A 5,989-nucleotide genomic window follows, 5' to 3' on the forward strand; every position below is an offset into this window, starting at 1 on the left:
TGATGGGCCTAGGCCAGGCGTAAAGCCTTGTGTCGTGCAGTTATCAAGGGTACATGAGTCGGCTTTCGGTTCCGAAAGCACATATTGATAACGTTTCGTTGAATGGTTCACACGATAAGACTTGTTGATGGCCCAGCGTTGAAATCTGCAGCAATTTGCGGAAGGGTTGCACTTCTATCACGTTTGAACGAATCTCTTCAGTCATCATTGATCCCGTTCGTACAGGATCTTTTTCCGGCTGCAGCGATGTTGGACATTTTATGTTTTACTGGATTCCTTATATTCACCCTACACTCGTGAAATGGTTGTACAGGAAATCCCCACTTCACCTTCACCTCAGAGATGCTGTGTCTCACCTCACGTGCGCCGACTATAACGCCACGTTAAAACTCACTTAAATCTTAATAACCTGCCACTGTAGCAAGGGTAACCGATGTAACAACTGCGCCAGACAGTTGTTGTCTCATACAGGCGTTGCCGACCACAGCGCCGTATTCTGCCTGTTTACATGACCCTATGTTTGAATATGCATGCCTCTAGCCACTATCAGTTTCTTTGGCGCTTCAGTGTACAATGACCACTGACAGAAAAACCCGTCCATCCACCAGCATTGTGAAAACCACCATTTCTTCAAAAAAATGTTCTCACCTTTCTCTCCTTTCCTCATGTAAAACGTGTTACCTGTCCCACCCAGTCTACTCTTCCAAATGCAAGATTCAACCTCCACCTTCCAAACATGAGCTGACAGTTCCCACCAAATCTATTGACAACGCCCTCGTCCCTAACAATTCCCTCCACCCACATACTGCAGCTGAAGACGTCATCCGCTTTATGACCATAGTTCTTCAGAATATTCACGCTTTCCAGAAGCCACACGCTCTACAAGAAAATTTCCTCGTTTCCTGCTCTGTTTTCCACCTCAACATACAAGCCATCTATTCCTGCAACTAGATCCACTTCTTTCCACCTGTCTCGACACCCTAATTTAAAGCAACCTGTGCCATCCATTCTTATCATCCTCCTCTCTTTAAATCATGACTTGACAACAGTATAATATCCAATTCCACAATATCCACTCTTTCCAGCCAACAAACGCGTCTTCATGCACGCCCTCTTCCAAGACCATATTGACTCTTTCGTCCTGAATGAAACTTTTCTCCGATCTCTCCATACTATCTACAATTCACCATACATCCTCCACCAAACATATAATCTGGTCCCCATGGCCTGAGGCGAAGTTTATGTTGGTTACCAGAAGAACTTACCCATTCAGCCAAAACCACTCCACAACACTCTTACTGAATATCTTACTCTCACTCTGTTTCTCAGAACCATAACTGTTACCTGCACCACTATCTACATTTGCCCACATCATCCTATTCCATATAACAACCATATACACCATACCTTTTCAACTTATATTATTTCCAATGACGTAAGCATCCATAGCCAGTCCCATGCTGAACAAAAACAGTAGCATCAGTTTACTGATTTCGTCCATGGTGATACAGTTCCTCTCCTACTACATTACTTTCCTGAAAGCACTTCCACTCTTGATGTTACTCTGAACTCGTCTAACATCCTTCTGCGCATTACTGCAGCAGTCGTCGACCCTATCAAAGGTGACCACATCCCTGTCTTACTTAGCATCCCCTGTGCCACACGCCCTACCCAAGCACTCACTCCTCCTGCGTATCCCAAATACGTCCAGTACTTCTAAAGTGGTGGCATCTGGGGTGCCTACAGGGAATTCATTGCTACAGAACTCGGAAACCAACCCTTATTCTCCCAAGACCCCCGTGATATGCACCATGCTGCCACCTTCCTTTCAACAGATGTTGTCGAACGCCATAACTCGTCACATTCCTACGAAACCCATCTAACCATACTGTCCCATATCCTTCCATATGCTCTCCTATTCCTCTGTGAATCCCATCGACTTTATCGATCCTTCTCACAGACCTTGACTGAGACACACTGACACACATCCGACAACTACAACAGCAAGTCCGAAGTTCGCTGAATGAAAGGAAACGCTGCATTTGGCACTAAACCTGCAATAACCTCAATGCCCCACTGCCCCTAAATTCTTCCCGGTATGGGAAGCCATTAAACCGCCTTATTGGCAACAACCCTGCTCCCTCCTAACCTCCTGCACTATAATCACCGTCTCCCCAAGAACCTAAGCGAAGCCAATCACTTTGCGTCCCTCTGACACCTTCACCATCCCAGATGAACCTCACTTCGATTACCCCTTATTCTCAATAAGCTACAGGCGTACCAACACTTTCCTCCCATCTCTCGCTCCTAATTTTCAGTACCTCGACAACAACACAGACAAAACTCAATAATCCAATAACATCACAAAGGATTCAGCAGATACTCCATCAGAAACACAACTCGTCTCAGTCGTGACTGCGTCACCAACAGATGCCTGAAAGATTTCCCCCTCACTTTCCTGAAAATCTGAGTCACCGTACAAAATGGTTCAAATGGCTCTGTGCACTATGGGACTTAACTTTTGAGGTCATCAGTCCCCTAGAACTTAGAACTACTTAAACTAACTAACCTAAGGACATCACACACATCCATTCCCGAGGCAGGCTTCGAACCATCGACCGTAGCGGTCGCGCGGTTACAGACTCTAGCACCTAGAACCGCTTGGCTACACCGGCCGGCGTCCACCTACAGAATGTAAGCCTACACACAGGCTTCTATCCTGAACTGTGGAGTACTTTTCGAATTCTCCTCTTCCTCAAACCCAATAACACTGCCACGCACACCTTCTACTAGTGTCCCATCAGTCTCACCTCCATGTTTGGCTAGGTCTTTGAGTTCATCCTATGCTGACATATCCATAGACACCAACAACAACACGTACCCATTCCTGTCCATCAATATGACTTCTGTCCCAATTTTTCCTCCGATGACCAGCTCATGTACCTTGCTCGTCTCCTATCCCACCAAATCAACCATCACAAATCCACCATTTGGTACCCCTAGATACTAAGAAAGCTTATGACCATGTATGGCATTTTGCGCCTATTTTTAAGATCCAGATCTATTCACTTCCCATACATTATGTCCACCTTCTTTCTCTCTAACAGCTGATCTTATGTCACTATCAACAACACCTACTCTACCGTCTCAAACCAGCTGTATGTCTTCTACACTGCTGATACACCCAAGACCTCTCCTCCCCCTCTCCTCCTTTTCATCTCCTCCAGTATGCTGATCAGACTGCCTTCCTTGTTCTCTACCCCCCAGAAATCCTGACGATCGCTCCAGCTCATTTCAATCATTTCGCCTGCTGGTGCAACCAGTGGCTCCTCAAAATCGACCCTATAAAAATGCAGCCGACAATTATTGGTTGAACCACCCACAGCTTTCGTTCCCACAACAGTTACTTACCGTTTACGACTGTCCTATCCGGTTAACTGATACACTAAAATAGCTCAGACTAACACGATCACTGTCTAACATGGAATCCTCATCTACAACCATTCAACAGAAATCCCACAACAGCCTAAAATTACTAAAACCACTAACCCGCCAAACATGGGCATTGCACCCTTCCAAAATTCTCCACACCTATAAAGCCCTAATCACAAACACCCTCTGATATGACAATATGGCATGGACTTTCACTCCTCCTCTTTTTATCATCCCCTACAGATCCTCGAACGCAATGCATTCTACATAACCTTTTGGAACCGCTTACCCACCCCCAACCATGTCATCTACCAACTTTTAAAATTCCCCAGCCTACTCTTCCACCTCCAAATATCCTGTTACCTGTAAACACGACGCATCAGATGGTGAACTGCGAGAAGTATTCCTTTGTGTTTTTCGCTGTCAAATGCACCCTTCCATGCACTGCTACGTTCGTAGCTGCTGTCTCAACTGAAGTTGTTTTATCACAGAATCCCAATAGTTCGAAGCGTGAGCAAGTATTCTTGTTTGGTCAAACAAAATCTTGTGCTTATTTAAAAGGCTGTACACCACCACAACTGATTTATTTACATGACATTAATTTAAAGTGACGTTGATGCCGACACTAAATCCATCCCATCCTCTGTTATGCCAGTCCCACTTGGATTTTCCCCCCACAAATTCTTTAAGTCCCTCCAGATCCTCGAGCGCTATGCACTCCGCCTCGCCTTCCATATACACCTCCCATCCCCCATTCTTTTTCCTTGAACGTATCTGAGTCCTCTACATCTCCCAGCGACTTGATTCCCCCATTCCCTAGTTTCTCTTCTCCTCTCCAACCCCCACCCACTGCTGAGCCTTCACCGTTCTGTCACCCCTACCGTCCACCTATACACCCATCATCACCTTTACCAAGGAGGATTCCGTCAACACCCCCTCCTGGATGATGCCCTCTCTCCCACCATTTATTCCTCCAATCAACTCTGATCCTCACCTCCCCCTCCCAACATCTGTTCTTTTCCCAGTCTCCCTCTCCCACTCCTTCCATCCTGTTTTTTCCCACCTACTTTCTCTTTGACTCCTTTCTCTCCCCCTCCACTGCCTTCCCCACTCCTTCTCGCACCCATCCTGCCCCCCTTTCCTGTGTCCTCTCCCTCCATCGGCTCTCCCCTTTTTTGCCTTTACTCTCCTTCCCCCTATATTCCCTCTCATCTGTCGTGTCCCCCCCCCCCCCCATATGCATTCGTACTCTATAGTGCAGTGTTTCTGTGAGTGTTCAGTGTTGTGTGTCCCCCTTTCTTAGTGTTGGAAACAGCCACCATACTGTCGCTAGGTGTGTTTTTAACTGTTGTGAACAGAAACCAGACTGTCGCCATGTTTTTTAATTGTGCCTGTCTATTTACAATGTGTTTTAATTAGCATCACCGACCCTTTGTTTCTATATTTTCTTCGAAAATTTTTCGTCATGTTTCAATTTTTAACAGTCACCGTTTTATCGCCTGCTTCTGTTATGATATCTCCTAAATCTGTTTTTTTTTTTTTTTAACTTTTCTGTACGCTGAAGAGTGGCGTATTATACTGCTGCCAGTCTGTCCCCTCCTCTGGGGGCGGGTGAAAATCGAAATAATAAAGAGAAAAAAAAAACTCGACGCAACAGTCGTAAGTAATGTTGTAAACGTCTTTAATGTTTCTGGGTGGCCGTAAGATTGGTCTCATCCCTTGCCTGTTTATAACTCTAGCTATCTTGTTAGTTGTTTTACACAGAGAAAGTCGGCTCTACGTGTTGGCCCTCTTGGCTTGTTTAAATGGTGTCGCGTTTTGGTTTTCTCAACAGCTTTGATCTAACCTCAAGCACAGAATACAAGTTCCTCTTGGACGCCATCTTCGGATGTTTAGTCTCGGAATCGAGGTGCTCCACGTCCGAAATAGTTCTGGCTCTGTGCACTAAGGTGTTGAGCATAGCTCTCTTCTGAGCTGGATGGTGAAATCTATGCCTGTTGAATATCGGTTTCCAGTACACACAATGGCAGAGTCGTCCATCTGATTTCCGTTCGACCAACAGATCTAAGAAATGTAACCTCCCGTCCTTCTCCACCTACACTGTAAATCTTATGTTGGTATGTGTATCATTCAAACTAAGCATGTGTGGACGGTGTTCAGAAGCAACGGTTATTCTGTCCGTGACATTATATCACGTTGCTGAGGAAATCAAGGAGCATGGCCGTTCAAACAAGCCAAGACGACCAACACATAACGCAGTTTCGATTCCACGGTGCAACACTTAGCAAGTAGTGCGCTAAGAAGGCGAGGAATCAGACTAGTCTTCCGGCAACATAGAAAAATTAAAGAAATGTTGCAACCCGTTAAAGATAATCTCTTTCCAAAAGTGCCGGGAATTTATAAGATTCCTTGCGAGTGCGGCAAGTGTGACGTAGGCCTGTCTGTATGCATTAGCATAAATCGCTGATGGCTTTATTTTCTTTATTGATATTTTATCCGTGCAGAGGGTTGGCTGTCAGCGAATACAATTTGTCGCTCTTCAGCCACATGATAGGAA

The sequence above is a fragment of the Schistocerca cancellata genome, chromosome 9 (assembly GCF_023864275.1).
Source record: "Schistocerca cancellata isolate TAMUIC-IGC-003103 chromosome 9, iqSchCanc2.1, whole genome shotgun sequence".
In the NCBI taxonomy this organism is placed as follows: domain Eukaryota; kingdom Metazoa; phylum Arthropoda; class Insecta; order Orthoptera; family Acrididae; genus Schistocerca; species Schistocerca cancellata.